The sequence below is a fragment of the Dermochelys coriacea genome, chromosome 1 (genome assembly GCF_009764565.3).
Source record: "Dermochelys coriacea isolate rDerCor1 chromosome 1, rDerCor1.pri.v4, whole genome shotgun sequence".
Lineage (NCBI taxonomy): Eukaryota > Metazoa > Chordata > Testudines > Dermochelyidae > Dermochelys > Dermochelys coriacea.
In genome coordinates, this window is record NC_050068.2 from 236,379,346 (window position 1) to 236,398,054 (window position 18,709).

Consider the following 18,709-nt stretch of genomic DNA (forward strand, 5'->3'; position numbering starts at 1 on the left):
GCCCAAACAACTACACTGCAAGCGTACAGACCTGCAGCCCAAGTCCCACAAGCCTGAGTCAGCTGACATAGGCCAGCCACTAATGTTTAATTGCTGAGTAGACATACCCTAAGTGTCCTTTATGCCAGGGCGATAGCAGTCAGGAGTGGGTGACTAGGGTGACAGTGCCCACTTTGCATCAAGCAGGAATTGGCTTCTTCAGGGGGAATCCCAACTGGCTATTAAATCAGGTTTTGTGCCTCTTTGCAACACCAGATCAACAGACTGAGATCAAAATTCTGTTCCGTTGTATACAGACTATATATATATATATAATGGTAAATCTGTGGTTGCAATCTGCAAAGCTGACTACAGGATGCAGCCTGGAGCTGGGTGAAGTTATTCATACTAATAATTTTTAGGTCAAAAAATGCAGATTTGGGTTAACTGAAACTTGGCAAATAGTTTGAATAGGGGGGAAAAAATCCAAAAGGGAATTTTTTTCGTTTTTCACTTTGGTAAGAAAAATTTTGGTTCAATCCAAAACAATTTTTTCCAAGTTTTTAACCAAAATAATCAGTTATTCATTTCAATGGCAATTGTGTGGTTAGAAAATTAGAACTTACCATTTGTTATTTGTACATGCCATGGTAATTGCTGCCATCTCTGCAAGAAGGATCATCCAAGTGCAAGTAGCACATTATGTTGTATGTACAGTAGCAACAGAATGATTCTTTCTGAAGGGATCTGTGAATTAAGCAATGAGTTATGACATTTTAGAGAGGTAACAAAAACAGGCTAGTACAAATAAAATAAGAACAAAATCAAACTTCATTCAAGAACTCAAATCAAGCCACTTAGAAGATCAGAAGTTTAGTTAACGTTTTTGTTCACATCTCACTTTCTGGTTTCATCTGGGACTAGAATTTTCTCACTCTCCCCTCCCACTAGCCATAGAGACAGCAGCTGCCCTCCCATAATTTCCCTCATCTGCTACAAAGGCCTGATTGAAGACAGTGAGTTTTTCCAGTGACTTTAGCCCTTAAGAAACCTTGAGTGCTTCTGATAACAGAGTTTTGTAAACATACAATTCAGCCACCACCCTTCACAGCACAAATCCAACCTTTAGGTGATAACCCAGTGGAGGTGCCATGTTATAATTGTCTTTAGTGTGTGCAATGCCATAGGAAGAAATAACTAATGACCTTCAGCTACAGAGGAACAAAACACTCAGAAAGCTATATAGCCCTCCACAAGTATGTGCCAGTGTTCCCTCGTGTGCATTTCCAGCAGCTGTACAGAACATAATCTGCTTGAGAAAACGTGTTTTTGAAGATCATGACATCAATAATCAAACCAAGTTTCTTGGGTAACAGCCCATTATTATCCCTGCTCTTTTGTATGGTGCCAAAACTTGGGTCACGTACAGTAGACACCTCAAGGTTCTTGAATGATACCATCAACAGTGCCTCTGTAACATCTTCCAAATCAAGTGGGATGACCAATGCATCAACGTCAGTGTTTTTTCCCAAGCCAACACCTCCAGCACTGAAGCTATGATAATTCACCACCAACTCTGTTGGGCTGGTTATGTTCTTTGAATCCCAGGAAAATTTATTCCCAAAGCAGCTTGTGATCTCACAACTGAGCCATGGCCAACGTTCAAGGGGTGGGCAAAAAAAGCTCTTCAAAGACACCTTCAAAGCCAACATGAAGAAATGCAATCTTGATATAAACTCATGGGAAACCCAAGCCCTCAACCGACCAAAATGGAAATGGATCTTGTGGCAAGGATCCAGGTATTTTGAGATCCAATTGAGACAATAGGAAATGGAAAAATAGGAAAGGAAGAAAGAACACACCACAGCCTGACTCAACCAGATCTGCCCCTTCCATTGGGAAGTGTCTGCCCCAACTGTAACCATCTGTGGATAGCGATAACTGGCTATCATTTTATGGAAGACAATCATCCTCAAACTCCAAGGGATTGCTGACCACAGGATGTGAAGAGGTCCCTTAGCATAGGCAGATGTCATCCTTTGTCTCCCTGTTGAGCCAAGATATGCACACATATGGCATCCCTGATTTCCCTTGCCTACTGGGAACTAGGAACAGTGTGTACATGGGTGGGATCCAGCTGCCTGAATAGAATTTGTAAACCAGACTTGTCCTCAGCCCACTTGGGAAGAAAGCACTCCTCTTTAACCTCACAAACATCACGTAGTATGCAACAGGCAACAGTTATATAAACAGCATTTGCCATTTTTGCATCCAGATGGTGTATAGGCAGCACCAATGAGATTTCAACCTACCAAATGTGCATTCCATGACCATTCTGGGCAACTGAGCTTGTAATTGCTTTCCTTTTTTCCAGGGTCATTGTCAAGGTATGAGTCTAGTTAAGAGCAGATATGGTCCCCAAAAACAACAGTTGGCTAGACACACTGTACAGAAACATAGTTTCTGGGAAATAAAGTCCATTCTTTGCCCTTCAAGTACAATCCTGATTTCCTCAGCTCCTGATGCCATGAAACTTTTCAGTGCTTCCCACATTTATATTCATGAATCTGCCTATGTGGTCCACAAAGCCTTTCAGAACAAGTGAATAGTTACCTTTTTGGTTCACATATTCACTTGCCCTTTGTGTGGAGTATGGGTGCCACTAGTAGCCCCTGCACAGTTTGGAAGCCCAATCCTCTCAAATCCAGCTACAGCAGAACCTCAGAGTTACAAGCACCAGAGTTATGAACTGACCAGTCAACCATACAGAACTCATTTGGAACTGAAAGTACATAATCAGGCAGCAGCAGAGACCAAGAAAACCCCACAAATACAGTACAGTACTGTGTTAAATGTAAATGACTAAAAAAAAATAAAGGAAAAGCAGCATTTTTCTTCTGCATAGTAAAGTTTCAAAGCTGTATTAAGTCAACATTCAAGTTGAAAGAATAGTTATAATGTTTTGTTCAGAGTTACAAACAACTTCCATTCCACCTGTGGCAAACAACCTGTGGGTGAACGGTGTTAATTGTCTCACAAACCTGCAAAGCCAAAATCTTGACAATGGACTTTCTAACCTCAAAATGGTTTGTAGCGGACTGATAGCTGGCTGGTGCTGCCAACCTTCACAGGGCAACAGCAATTTGCTTCTGCACTAATATGGCTTCCCTGAATCAAGTGTTCTGGTGCTGGAGGTTTGGTGCAAGCGCCACAGGAGAGTCTGTTCCATGAAGGTCTGTTTTCTCATTCAGAAGTTCTGAAGCCACTGCTGGTCATCCCAGGTTTCCAAAAAGATGTGATCCCACCACATCATGCTTGTTCTCCTCCATTTGAAGTGCCAATCCACCCAAGAGCATAACATGGCAATGCTGGCATTCACCATATGAGCTGCACCATGTGAACTGAATGAATTGCCATTGATCCTCATGTTCAGCCATCTTCGATGTATCAACAGTTCTGCCTAAATTCCATCCAACGTCTGACCAATCACCTACTTCATTGCATTACCATTTGTCCCACAATAAGGAGCAGGAGTAGGAACAGAACCAGATCATCATCCCATTACTGCATATCTTTCACCCAGTTTTGCAGGGAATAACAGAGACGGCACAGTGATCAGAAATTGCCATTGGCAAAAGTGAAAGGCTGGGGACACACTGCAAAGCAGTTCCTAGAGTATCTCCCTGTCCGCACAGAACCCTGGAATACCACCCCTGAAATTCTAACACTAATGTTGCATAATCACAGTAGCAGTGTAGAAACAGGTATGCATGTGTACACAATGTTATACCCATTTCCAGCACAGCAGAATGTAGGCACCTGGTAGAGGGAGCATGTATGAGTATGTACATGGGCCAGCACTTGAGTATGTGCACAGTGTAGACATATTTCAGTGTAGCAGCTGTGTTAGTCTGTATACACAAAAAGAAAAGGAGTACTTGTAGCACCTTAGAGATTAACAAATTTATTTGAGCATAAGCTTTCTAGACATAGAATCATAGAATTTAGGCTGTCATTTGTACTGGTGATGGGAATCAGAGGAGCAAATAATTAATTGATTGCAAATAACAAAGCAATCAATTTGCAGACACCTAGAAAATAATAAGTTCATAAGTAACAGCATGGATTTGTCAAAAACAAATAATGTCAAGCCAACCTAATAGCTTTCTTTGACAGGATAACAAGCCTTGTGGAGGTGGGGAAGAGGCCTTGATGTTAGTAAGGCTTTTGATACTGTCTCACATGACCTTCTCATAAACAAATTAGAGAAATTCAACCTAGATAGAGCTCCTATAAGGTAGATGCATCACTGGTTGGAAAACCATTCCCAGAGAGTAGTTATCAGTGGTTCACAGTCAAACTGGAAGGGCATATCAAGTGGGGTCCCACAGGGATCAGTTCTAGGACCAGTGCTGTTCAATATCTTCATCAATGGTTTAGATAATGGCATAGAAAGTACACTTATAAAGTTTGTGAACGATACCAAGCTGGGAGGGGTTGCAATACTTTGGAGGACAGGATTAAAATTAAAAATGTTCTGGAGAAATGGTATGAAGTAAATACGGTGAAATTCAATAAGGACAAATACAAAGTACTCCACTTAGGAAGGAACAATCAGTTGCACACATACAAAATGGGAAATGACTGCCTAGGAAGGAGTACTGTGGAAAGAGATCTGAGAGTAAGAGTGGATCACAAGCGAAGTATGAGTCAGTATAACACTGTTTCAAAAAAAGCAAACATCATTCTGGGATGTATTAGCAGGACTGTTATAAGCAAGACATGTGTCCAGTTCTGGGCACCACATTTCAGGAAAGATGTGGGCAAATTGGAGAAAGTCCAGAGAAGAGCTATAAAAATGATTAAAGTTCTAGAAAACATGACCTACGAGGAGGGAGGAAAATTGTTCTCCTTAACCTCTGAGAATAGGACAAAAAGCAATCGGCTTAAATTGCAGCAAGGGCAGTTTAGATTGGACATTAGGAAAAACTTCCTGTCAGTCTAGTTAAGCACTGGAATAAATTGCCTAGGGAGGTTGAGGAATCTCCATCATTGGAGATTTTTAAGAGCAGGTTAGACAAACACCTGTCAGGGATGGTCTAGATAATACTTAGCCCTGCCATGAGTGCAGGGGACTGAACTAGATGACCTCTCGAGGTCCCTTCTATGATTTTATGAAATGGAGTGTATAGCACTCACCATTCCTTTTAAAACCAAAATTCCTTTGATGTGCAGCAGAGTATCTGACAACTATGGAATTAAAAAGAAAAAGCAACTGAAAGCATTATTATTATTAAAGGTTTTAACTGTGCAGCTTCAGGCAACAAGTACAGCATGCTCTGGTCTCTGGTTTTTCTTTTTCTTTCTTTTTTTTTAAAAGACCAGCTGGTGAACTATGGTGACAAAATAGGTTTGTTTAAATATAATGTGTTAGTCTTTAATAAACAAAACCCAAAACATTAATATTGTTATGTTTTCCATGCACACAGGGCAATACATATACTTAGGGTTGCCATATTTCAGGTTCCCAAAAAGAGGACACTGTGGGGGGAAGGGGGGAATGGGGGAAAGGGGGAAGCTGGATGGGTGCTCACTGGAGGTAGAGGGCAATGTCGCTCCCTGTTATGGTGGCAAGGCAGCTAGTGCAAATCCAGGATCCAGCACCAGCCATCAGTCAGCCTCCCTGCAGGACCTCCTCCCAGAGCTAAGAATCAGGGCTGCAGGGGAATGCACCAACCAGCTGCAGATGCGGGGAGGAATGGGGGGGGACCAAATCAGGAAGTGGACTAATCAGGGCGCTTTCTGAGCTGCAATGTCTGCTCTGCAAAAAACACGGACTTTGACTTTTATTTCAAAAATCCACCCAGACGTAGAGCAGACTACCAAAAAAGAGGTTATGTTTGGGAAAACCTGGACATATGGTAACCCTACATATACTTTCAGTCTAAGTAACTTATTCTTGACTAAAGGAAAACAACAAAGAACAACAGTGTGCTCTCCCTCATGGAGAGGTTAGTGTGCCTCTGTGTAACAGGCTTCCCCGAAATAAAAAATAAAATGACAGCTGTCCCCAGCAAAAACCCGGATATAAGACAGTGCACTAAAATAAACAGAACAGTCACATACACAAAGGAATTATTTCACTCCCATCTCTGCAACAGCATCCTTGAATCTCTTCACTGGGTGAGGATTTTTTGTTTCTGCTTTCTTAAATACAAATTAGGACTCTCTGATATATTCCCTTATGGAATTAAATGTTGGTCCTCTACATTGATGTGTACTGGCAATAAGTCCATCATCCATACAATGAATAATATCAGACTGTATTGTTTCAACTGCCAAGAACCTATGGCCTCATCTCAAAAATTCTTCTTTCAGATGAACCATTGCATCTTGTGCTTTTCTCTTTGTGGTCCTGAAAAATCTTCTTCAATGAATCCAAATCCCTAAAAAAGGGTTAAATACCTGTACATCCCTACTCTTTGAAAGAGCTACCACATTATGTGCAAAGCTTATTCATTTGAAAAACCCTATGGGTCAAAAAATTTGTAAAGCTGCCTGTCAAGTGAGTGGAATAACCGCAAAGATTGATACATGTTTTATAACCTTCTGAAAGAGTTTTTGGGAGAGTGTTAAAGGTGAAAATACAATTACATGTTAAAAAGCCTGATAGTGAATAAACTTATATTTTGTGAAGAATTTTCTAAAAAGCCAGGAACTTCACTTTGTCATGAAAAGGAAGTTTGCAGGGTTGACAGACCAAATATTTTCCTACCATAAATATCACATAGTAGCCAATTTGCTGTTGCTTAATGTAATAGGAATATATGGTGGCAGAAATCCCCTCCAAGATTCCAGCTGGCTAATTAGACATGAGCTCCTTTTCCTGAAACCTGGCTGGCCATCATTAATCAAGCTGCTCAAATAGCTTTCTTTTTAAAATTAAGTTACACTAACATGTGCGTAATTTCCTGGTATGTCCCCAGGCCCTTTCGGAAACAATAGTGAGATTGTTGGGCCTTTTTCCAGTTGTCCATGCTTTCTGTGGAACTAAAGCTTCTCAGAAGGATACCGCTAATAGAACCTCCACAGTAACACACAATGTGTCCCATCCTGCAGATACTGGCAACTTTATAGGGTTTTTTGGTAGTCTATGCATAGGAGTGTTACTTTCTGATGTTTTTCTCTCTACCCTGCACTGTGTAGAGTAATACAAGCATGTCAACCTGATTTTAGTAGTTCATTATTAGGGCTGTTTTCTATATTGTGTGCATGGTATTACTGCTGTAACTCTGGGACGTACTAAGACGTAGTGTTCTAGTACTATGTAGCGTTCTAGTACTATGTAGCATAATACTATAAATAGTATTGGCACATTGTTTCTAAACACAACAGGCCAAATTCATCCCTAATGTTAGTTTGTGGGATTATATCACGGTTGTTTTTATATTCTTCAACAAATCCCTTGTCAGAAAGTTGGTAAGTTTTGTTCACAGGACCTTTTTCCTTCCTGTTTTCACTTTCTTCTGGGTTTGCCCCCTTTTTGAGATTTGCTTTGAGATACAGTTTCTCCAAAAATTCCAAGTGAAACTCATCCAAAACCATTAGCTATTTTTGGCTGGTCCAAGACCACATATCAACCTAAGGTTGCTTAAAAACCGACCTTGTGTTTTGCTGGAAGATATGGGAGCCTCAGTAAACTTTTTGAGAAATCTTGGCCCCAGAATCATGAAACTCTGCTACAGACTCCCTGTGTGTCCTTGTACTGGTCAGTCTCTCTCTTTCTCAGCCTCTCATCTGTAAAATGGGGCTAGCAGTACTTCCCTTTGTCAAATGGATATTGTGAGATGCTAAGACAGTGCAGTAATGGGAGTCTTGTAAGTATCATAGATAAAGAGCATGGATCTTTTTTCAAGACCCTTAAGGATTTGACCAGCTATGATTCAGTATTTCATGGTACACTATTGTTGATATGGAGTGTATGTAGAGGAGCAGTGTATATCTTTCGGGGATAATGTGGACAGCATTTCCTGGGATTTTTGGAAATCATTTGACAAACTTCCACATAATATATTAATGTTACAGATGCAACAAGTGCCTCGAAAAAGTGGCGGACAGAAGTAAATTACATCTCAGTCAACTGAAAACTGGCTACAAAACGGGAATCAAAGGCATTACCAAAAGGCAGACACATACTGGCTGGAAAGAAGTTACATGAGGCAGTGCACAATGGTAGTTATGCTGGAGCTGCCATTTCAGAAATTACAACTGACCTATCAGAATAATTTAAGTTTGGTGAAAAGATTGGTCTGCACTTTTTTTGTTGTTTTAGCACTGTGAAGATTCGACCGTTAATAAAATAATTAAAAACTTATACCCCAGGGAGAAGAGAAACCTAGAAAGCAGTGATGCTGAAATAGACCTAGGCAGTGATAGAAGGCAGGGAATTAACTTGCCTTTACAATATAACACAGCCAATGTAAGCATCACATTACAAAGGAGGGAGGTAAGAGTCTTAGGGTGGGATTTCCAAAAGTGCTTCAGTGATTTAGGAGCCCAAGTCCCATTGACTAAAACACTTGCAAGACTGGTGTCCTACTAGCATTCACATAGGGCCTGATCCAAAGTCCATTGAAGTCATCAGAATTCTTTTCACTGACTTCAGAGGGCTTTGGATCAGGCTCTTATTAATTTTTAAATAATTACAATGATGTTGTCAGTCCAGCACTACAAAAGGAATCTATAATTGTAATGCTTTAGTTTGATGCTATGGATATATTGTGTAGCAAGCAGCTCTGCCCAAGAAATTATTCCTGTCAAAGAGTTATGGAAGAACTGCTAAAGAAAATTTCACCACAGCGGACACCACAGTTTTCTCCAAGAACTAGTTACTATATGTTCAGTTAAACAGAACTTGGCAGCTCCTTCTGGTGATGCCCATAAATGTTTTTACTGAAATAATAAATCATAGTAAACTTTTCTATTCCAGTTCTTTATAAAACATTCTTTCCAAAACACAAATTTTAGTCCTAAACAAAGACCATATCCATTTAAAATCCCTCCACACCCACACACCTTCACTTTATTCTGCCACATCCCTTGGCATTATAGTGAAATTATCAGTTCACCCAGCACCAGAGCTGCAGTTACGTTTAATCTCAGGCCGAAGTAGACAACCCATCCACAAACTTTGGCACTTCTGAGAGTAGGTGGGTTTTTTATTATTATTATGCACCTGCCAAGCTTGACAAAGTCCCTTTAACACATTTACAAAGTATGTTTACACAAGAGTTTTGGGAACTATCAAAGAAAGGGCCAAAGCCAAAGCCCATTGAAGCCAATGGGAGTCTGTCCACTGATTAGGCTATGGATCAGATCTACATGCTGCACTCATTATCATAGCAGCTGAGAACCTAAGTAAACATCACTATTAGATCTGGGCAGGAATTTTCCGAGTGATTTCTTTTCCCATAAGAAAATGACAATGATTTGAAATCTAATTGTTCCATAGGAACATGTCAATTTTGAGAAAAATTTTGTTTAGAAAAATTGCTTCAACATGGAATGATTCTGTCTTTTATTTCAATATTATAATAAATTTCAAAATGAAAAGTATTTTATTTTATATTTATATTATAATAAATATATAAAAATAAGTAATATTTCCCAATTTCCAATTTCCCAACCACTTTATCAATTAGAATAGTAATTTCAAAACTAAATTACCAATTTATAAAGTAAAAAAAAATAAAAAGTTAAAATGAAACTGAAAAGTTTCAACTGAACTGAAAAAAAAATGGATTTTTTTTTTTTTGGAAATTCCAACATAAAATAAATGTTCTGAATGGAATTGAATGTCGGAATTTCTTACATAATGGAAATTTTAAGACCAGCTCTAATACTATATTTTCCCTAATTTTATGCTGCATTTAAAAGATAAATGGTAAAAGATAAAAGGGTAAAAGATAGATGAACCTCAGAAGATTTTGAGACTGCTTCTCCACTGCCTTGCATCTGATGTTTCCATTTACATGTGTGCAAAGTGACTAGGAAGTGGCTGTAAAACTCTATCAAATCAGCGTACTCACTTTACACAGGGTTTGCATAAGTTACAAGGTAATGGAGAATCAGGCTTTCTAAAATTTATGTTAAGCATCCAGAATTTCAGAAGTTTATCTAAACTTCTCCCAACACACAGAAAACCTGGAAATAGGGCTGTAAATCTTTCATGTTCAGGCTGCCGTGAGACTCCCCAATACTCTCTTGTACCAATTAGGCAGAAATTGGTCCCCACAGCAGGTCCCCAAGAAACCCAGATAACCAGGGACATATTCCATTTGAAAGTTAATGCATTGTCAAATTCCAAGAAAAGATTCTATTTAAAGGTTTCAGAGTAGCAGCCGTGTTAGTCTGTATTCGCAAAAAGAAAAGGAGTACTTGTGGCACCTTAGAGACTAACAAATTTATTAGAGCATAAGCTTTCGTGAGCTACAGCTCACTTCATCGGATGCACTTGGTGGAAAAAACAGAGGAGAGATATTATTATATTATATTATATTATATTATATCTATTCTATTTAAATTAATTCCTAAAGTGAAAGCTTACATCTCTTTCATTTTATTCAAAACCAGTTTTTCCCACCACTGTTGCTACAGAGGAATTCAAATCAAAATCCCAGAATCAAATAATCCTGAGTTTGCAGGGTATCCAGAATCTGAACCAAGATCGTGATCCAAATTTTGCAAATGTCCCCTGTACAATGGGGAGAACCTTAACCCTGGCTTCTAATAACCCCAACATTGTAGCTTCTGACATCCATAATCCAGGGCCCCAGGCAGCAGAAAGCCCATTTGAGGATGGGCCATTCAGAAAGCTTCCATATCACCTCCCTGCCAGGGATTCACAGCCATCCAGTTCTACCCCAGGATAGAGGAATGCTGGCAAGGGCTCCTGGAGGGGGAAAATCTGATGCAATTCATCCCCTGAACAATCTTTGACCACATTTAATGCTACCTTCCCTGGAATAAATCCATGAGGGAGAGTGGGAGGTGCAAATATTATCAGTCCAACTCCTCTCGCTCAGAAATATGCAATTTGCAGGGGTGAGAAGCCCAAGATAAAAACGCTGTACAGAATTTCATTTTGTTTTTTTCTCACATATTGTGCTCATGTAAAGCAATTTACATTTTAGTTTTTATTTGGGATCAGGCCAGTTTGTAAATGAGAATCAAATCCGTGTGTTTCCCTTTTTGTTGTTAAGAGTTTTCATGTACCTTCAAGCTGTCCTTTTGTTCTGCTATAGTCAAGTCCCAAAACAGTTGCCAGGTCAAATGTGTTGCATCTTTCTGCTATCAGCATAACAGCTGCTGCTCGCCTCTTCATATTCCTTTACTGTCAGCAAACTTATATCTTCCCATTTTGACCCTGTCCTAATAGGGTTTTGAATTTTGCCCCTTCACAGTTTTGTTGACCCTGCTTCAACCAAAACCCCAAATTACAACAACTCTGAACTTTGGTGAACTTGAGACCTGGCTTCAAACTTTCTATCTGGATCTTTTGCCTAATTAGCTGAATCAAAATCTTGGGTCTACATAAAACTGAAACTCCCTGGAACACTGAGTCCAGTCCCCTGCTATCACAGGTGATACCCTCATATAATCCCAGTCATAAATTTATGAAGCTGCGTCTTAAAACTAGTAACCAAACAAATACACACAACTGTTCTTTGGCAAAGTTTAGACCGACTCACATCTGAATTTTGTACAATGGGCCTTTCGTTTTTCCAAGAACAGGTTGTTTTGATGTTACAATGATAGTTCCTCATTATAGTCTTGATTTCACAAGGTCCTTAAGCACATGCCTAACTTTAAGGAGGGTACTTGTCTCCCTGACAGTTTTCATAATGCTGTTTTGAAGCCATTGTTTTTGTGACATCCTGTTTAACATGACAAGTGCCTCTGAAGTCTTCCAAACAAGATAGATTCTGCAACCCCTTGAGGGAGTGGAAGTTCTGTACATGCCACATTTTAGTTTCTGGGAGGCCTGAGGAGTAACATAAGATTAAAACAAGTTCTGAAGACAATTACATAACCTGGAGTAAAATTAAACAGAGAAAAATATAGGCTATGACTAACTCAGCTAGATGTTCTTGGCACATGTGTTTGATGAGGACATCTTGTGGACAGACCTGGAAAAAGAGCCAAAGACCTACCCAGAACTGATGTGATTCTTCAGTACATTGCAATTCTGGAACAAAATCATACCTAATTTGCCTCCAGGGTGAGGTTGTTTGCTGAAATTCTAAGAGACACAGCTCATAACTCTCAGACCAGAGGCAAGGGGGACTGAGGTGGCTTTAATCTACCTTTGTGCCCTTCTAGTTCTCAGCTGTTCACTCCTGGTCTGGGCTGTCTAAATGACACAGCTTCCCTGGGCTTCCCTATGTGCTGTAGCACTGTGTGGGGTCACTGCAGTGCTGTGATCCCACTCCTGGTGTACTCCTCCCACCACCAGCCCTGTCCCCTATGCCAAGAGTTGTCTTTTGCCATTGCAGCTCTCTTCTACTGTTCCTGCACCAAGGAAATCCTCCCTTGCCAGGATCAGGGGCTTTTAGAGCTCCTTTATGCTGAGCCAACCCATTTACCCAGTATAAAGAAGCCATGGTCTCACGCTTGGGCTTTAGTAACTGGTTCAACGAGTTTCCGTGTGGATGTGGGATAAAGCAGAGGAGGATCTAAAGAATCTGTTGATCACAGCCATTGAAGCCAAAGCCCATGGAAGCAAATGGGAGTCTTTCAGTTGACCTCAGCGGACTTTGGATCAATCCCCATATTTCTGCTGTTGACATACTCGGTTTCAAAATCTTACAGCCAATTCAGCAGATGCCAGAAGCTGTGGGCATGATGGGCTGCTAATCCTGTTACAAGGTGATGATTAGAAGCCCATAGCACATTATTCCCCATAGCTTTAGGATTCTGAGACCACGTTTAGAGAGAGAGAGAGAGAATGTTTGGAGAAGTGTATGGATGTGCAAGAGTTTCATAAGGTAGTTGCAGAGTTTTGATAATTTCCAGCTTGTTAGAGACCATAAGACACTCGTACTATTAACAAACAGTAAAAATCATGGTACTCTTGCAATTTCTGGATGACTTTACCTAGCAGTATGTAGTCCCGTTAATGCTTGCACTAAAATATATTAGTATAATTATATAATATATATCCCATTGCCACTGGCCTGCCACATAAAACAGTCACCCTCTAAGGATTCTATGCAATACCATTGGCTTCCAGGAAAATGTGGATGTCCTACAACCACTCCCCCCTGTTCTCTACCAGAGTTCAGCTGGCTTCATCTGCTCCATTTTGGCTAAGATTCTGACACTGCAGTGACATACAGGGACACTAGTAAAAAACTGATCTTTATTTCCTGGCACCACTCACTTAGCATGGATTAGAATCACAAAATATTAATACCCTTGGCACATGACATGGGTCAGAATTAACTGACTCCATTTACAGCGTCTCACAGGGCTCATAGACTGGCCCTGAAAAGCCCATTGTTGTTACCCCTTGTGATTTTAATCACAGGTCTTGCAATATTCGGTGATTTTCTTAAAAGCCCAAGCTACTAGAATCAAGAGATTATATGAGAATCTCATCTTTCATTTACAAGAAACATTTCTAGCCCTCATAATTGTGGAGACAAGCTTGAATGTGTGACCCAAGAGCACTCTAAAGATTCAGAAACCAGAAAGCAAAGAAAGTCACCTAAAAATATATATATTTTTAAATCTCATGGTTTTGGAGGCCTGACTCATGATTGGATGTAGATAACCTGTCATTTTTAGGGGGGAAAAACCATACTGACCTGAGGTCTTACCCAAAAGTCTGCATTTTGAAATTTTTAGTCACCAGAACTAAAGGATTAGAATCTACTAGTTTTAAAATGAGTGCAGAAATGTAGACGTCTACAGGATACCAAAAGTGGAGGGACCTAGAGACTCAGGCTTTGTGAGCCTCACAAGAACATACACTGGAAATTGATTTTCCACATTATCTGCCTTTACAAAGATAGTGGCTCTTAGTGTCGTAGATTACTGTTTGCTCACAGCTTGCTCCAATAGGCTCTGTCTTTTCTTATACTCAAACACTCTACCTGGCAAAGCCAAGTAAAACATACATACTATTTGGGCTAGCTATCAGTGATTTACTCTATATCCAGTTGTATCTCCCTCTCTTTTCACCTGTCTGTATCAGCCACATTTCATAACAACATAGTCAGTCAATACGTCCTTAAAGCTGAGGGAAAAAACTACTTGTGGGAGATAATCAGAGCCTGGAAAGGATTTCCTGTAAGGACAAAAATCCAATATGGCTAAACTCAAGCAAGTCTCGACTAGATGCATATGCCTCACACTTGAGCAGTTTGGATATTAAAAAGAAAATGTCAACTCATAATTGATGTAGCTTCCCATCTTAGTTTTATACTGCTGTTCATTATTGCAGTATCTGAGTGCATCAGCTGTACCAGCTGCAACTGATGTACCAGTTTTGAAAAAGACTTACTGTATTAACTTTCCACACAATAGTGTTATTGTACGTATATGTATTCAAACAAGTTACAGGCTGACCATGTGTATTGTTCTTCATGCTTATTAATAAGTTAAGGACTGGCTCTGAATACGTGCATCTCACACTGCTTCTAAAGATACCACAATGTAAATGGCTTTAGGGAAATAGCAAAAGCACCTCCTTCAGCTGCAAAAATGTTTGGTTTGCTGCACAAACGTTTAAAATAGAGTACTACACAATCATTGTAAACATATCATAATATAATACTAAAGATCTAGCTGCAAGGGAGGATGCATATCCTGTAGGGGCTGATATTAGAAAACACAGTTAAGTGACTTTTGAAAGAGGAGGAATAATACATTTAAGGGGGAAATGTACTAGGCACTACTAACCTTTTGTTCTCCAAAAAACAGTTTTTTAAAAGATGTTTGCCACACTTCCTGAGTTTGATAGGTAACTATGAAATAGCAAAAAAATCTCTATCTTCTCAATCTTTGTTTATTGTGCTGTGTGTGTGTGTGTGTGTGTGTGCGCGCACGTGCATGTTTTAAAGATTTCTTGGGGGACTTCAATTTTAAAAGAACAGGTCCCAACCTTGCAACTGGATCCATTCACCCAGTTCTTTATGTCCATGTAGACTACCACTGACTTCAAGGGAGATTCTGTACAGTTGTAAAGGTCTCTGTACAAGCTGACCTTGTTGCAAGAACGGGTCCACAGGGAGCACAACAAAAGGAATAGCCTAATTTATACCATTGTATCTAGCCAAGGATTCCGTGGGGTTTTTTTTAAGTCTTATTATTTCTTAGTCTACAAACCAGTTCTTCACTAAGACTATAAAAGGACGGCCCCCACCTGGGGTGCCCTCCGGTAGCAGGCCATGGCATGACCCACATCCATCTCCCCTCTATATGGCCCATAGAGATGAATGTCCTGGGTAGCAAAAACAGTTCCTCTCAAAACCTCAATTAAAAACAAGGTTACAATGCAGCAGCTCTTCAATACTGTTCACAAGTCAGCCACTTGATAGTCATTACCCAGTTCCTTTAGCCCCTGCTGCAGGTCCTACTCTCCAGGCCATCCACCTGAGAGTTCCAAGACCCATATCTCTCCCATGATTCTTCTGTAGCCCCAAGTCAGATCTCCCACAAGAGGGTTCCCTGCAGAGGGGACAGCAGCAGTGAGGTTCACCTCTGTCCAGTGAAATCGCTAAGGGCTGGGTTAGGTGGAGGAACCTCACAACGCGCCACTGAAGCTGAAGGCAGTGTCAAGCCGCGACAGCAGCGAGCAGCAGTTATCACTTGACTGCCCCTTCTCTGGCCGGGGTGGGAGGTTGACCCACACCTGAACATACTTCTGGGACTTTGCTGACCTCAGATGACAAACCATCAGTAGGGGTGCAGTTGAGGGAAAGGGGGAATGACATGTTATTGGTTGAAAAGGGGAGTGGACATTCATTGGTTGAACGTGCACTTGAACTGCCCAAGATACTTTGGGGTGGGTGTTTTACATAATTCTGAATCATTTTCCCAAATTAATGCTGGGTTTCCTTTTTCTCTTAATAAAAGTTCTCTTTTTTCATACCCACAGTCAGTGTTTGCAAGTGGGTAAGAACTGCCTATTAGAGGCACCCCGGGGTAGTGTTTAGTTTTCCCAGACTTCTGAATGGGACTTGCGTCAGTTCTGTTTTGTAATGCTAAGAACCCACCGTAGGTATTGAGCCCAACCCTTGATGCTGCTGACATCACCCAGCACAATGGTTACATACTGCACTTATCACCAACAGCTTCCAGTTGCTATTCTCCTTCAGGTCTTCTGCAGCTCATTCCCTCAAGCAATTCTCTCCTGTTCCTTGTGTTTCACCTGCCCTTTGGATTCTTTCAGTCTTCTCCAAGGCAGCTCTCACCTGCCCCTTTCCTGACTGATTCCCCCTTTCTATGTGCTGCAGAGACTATACCAACATAGCTATAACACCTTAGCTATGCCAGCATGACCCTGTATTGTAGACACAGGGCTGGTCTCCACTTAAAATGCTACAGCAGTACAGCTGAGCCTCTTCCATAGAGCTGTAGCATAGACACTACCAATGACAACAGGAGGAATACTCCCATCTGTTTAGGTAATCCACCTCCCCAAAAGGCAGTAGTTAGGTAGATGGAAGAATTCTTCCGTTGATCTAGCACTGTCTATATGGGGACTTAGGTCAACTTAACTACACCACTCAGGATTTTTCACACCCTGAGCGACATAGTTATACAGACCTAATTTTCTATATAGACCAGGCTTCAGTCTATGCTCATGGAGGATGTTTTTCGTTCAGTGTAGGAACACCACCTCCTTGAATGGTGGCAGCTATGTTGAGAGAAGCATTCTTAAACTGACATAACTGCATCTACGCTGCCGATTAGGTCCACATAGCTAAGGGGTCAGGGGAGTGGATTTTTCACATCCCTGACTGACCCAACTTTTAAGTTTAGACCAGGCCTCAGAATCTCCCCCTTCTTAGGTCCAGCTGCCTTCATTTAACCCCAAATAGGAGGCAGCTGATGAGTCACAGGAACACTGGCCCTGCTTCCTCTTAAAGGGACCAGTCACCCTGTGATAGTGACGCACTATGAAACTTCTGAAGTCCATTCTTTGAACATTGGAACTCTTAAGATTTCTATTACCATGTGATACTTAACCTGAACAGTCTTGAAACAGTTATTTGTTGTTACTGATTAAATTTTTTTTATATCATGCCAGGTGTCTCAGTTCTTGAGGTAATTTCCACTGTCATTTGTGGCCTCCAAGGGAACCTCATTTAGGTTTCAGGCCTCTGGAGGTCACCTTTCTTGGGACAGGATCCTGTGATCCACTCCCTCCAGACCGTGGATTTAGGTTGCAGTTTCCTGCAATTTACTGTGATCACCTCAGTAGATATGACTGCAGTTCACTACAGACAGTCCTATTCTCTCAAGGGCAGTGACTGGATGAACCAGTGACCGGCCTGTTTTCAAAGAGCAATGTACTATTTATTCAGAACAAAAGCATTACAGAGAAAACACAATTTAAAGAAAACAATAAACAGTTTATATGCATGTCTAGCTTACCAGGTGTTACCCATCTTCCACACGGAGACCCTGGCAGGGGTCAAAGTATTTCAGGCCCTCCCACAGGGCCACTCTCTCTGGGTACAGTCTCTTGTCACAGGGTGAGTGTCTCCTCTTGCCCATGCATCAGGGTGGTCACTTTATACAGTTTTCAGTTCTTTGCCTGCTAGTCTTCTCCAACCAGGTCAAACTATCTATGCAATTTCCTCTCAGGGGTGATGCCTCTCCAGACTTGATACCCACATAGGGATTTGCATTATTACCTCCTAGGGATTTTAATTCTTGCAGGAAACTATGCAACTCCCCCATGGAGCCAGAATACAGCACTTGGCCCATAAAGATACATATAATATTTATAAAGTTGAAAGAGCTGTGTTTGAATATTCCATGTGTTCATAGCCTCTATCTCATCAACTACCAAAAAACAAACAAACAAACAAGCCCCACCACCCCACCACACGCTTGGGACTCATTGTGCACATCTGATCCAACTCCCATTGAAATTCATGGAAAGACTCCTATTGACCTTACTGGGGGAATCTTCAGTCTCTCCCCTCTCCTCATTTCCACCTCACTTCATCCATCTAGGGCTTTCAGTCTTAGACATGGGAATATTTAATGGGGGGCGGGGAATCCAGCTTCTCCTTGTATATCTCCAAAGCAGATTGTTGCTTCTCTGGGCCAGATTTAATGGTGTCTCAGAATGGGACTGGAGGGCTCAGTAATGCTATCAGCAGCATATCTATCAGACCTAATGAGAAAAGTCTATCACACAGGAGCCTAAACAGGCGAACAGATAGATAAAGCAGTGAAAGCTCACTGTGCTTCATTCATCAGAGTCTCAATCTCTGAATTTGTGAAGTTCAGTAGCAGTGGAAATAAACTATCATCTGTCCTTTTGTTGCATGTGTGCTAGGAGTGCCAGCAGCCTTGTCCCTCTAACCCAGGCCATTTGAACAGCAGCAACGTAGGGTACATGCATAGCTCTCTTGGTGGGGGTGGCTAACATATTCACTGGCGCTCTATATTCATAAAGAGGAATAGTTTTCTGGTTTGAGGGTGGGGT

The 18,709-nt window shown here is 40.9% G+C and overlaps 1 long non-coding RNA gene across 1 annotated transcript; it reads left to right on the forward strand.

Annotated features, from left to right (window-relative positions):
- Positions 1–4,533: 4,533 nt before the first annotated feature.
- On the forward strand, positions 4,534–16,724 carry LOC122460716. The gene is made up of 3 exons (XR_006282174.1): positions 4,534–4,763; positions 7,969–7,975; positions 16,713–16,724. It is a non-coding gene; the product is annotated as an uncharacterized LOC122460716 (long non-coding RNA).
- Positions 16,725–18,709: the final 1,985 nt, after the last annotated feature.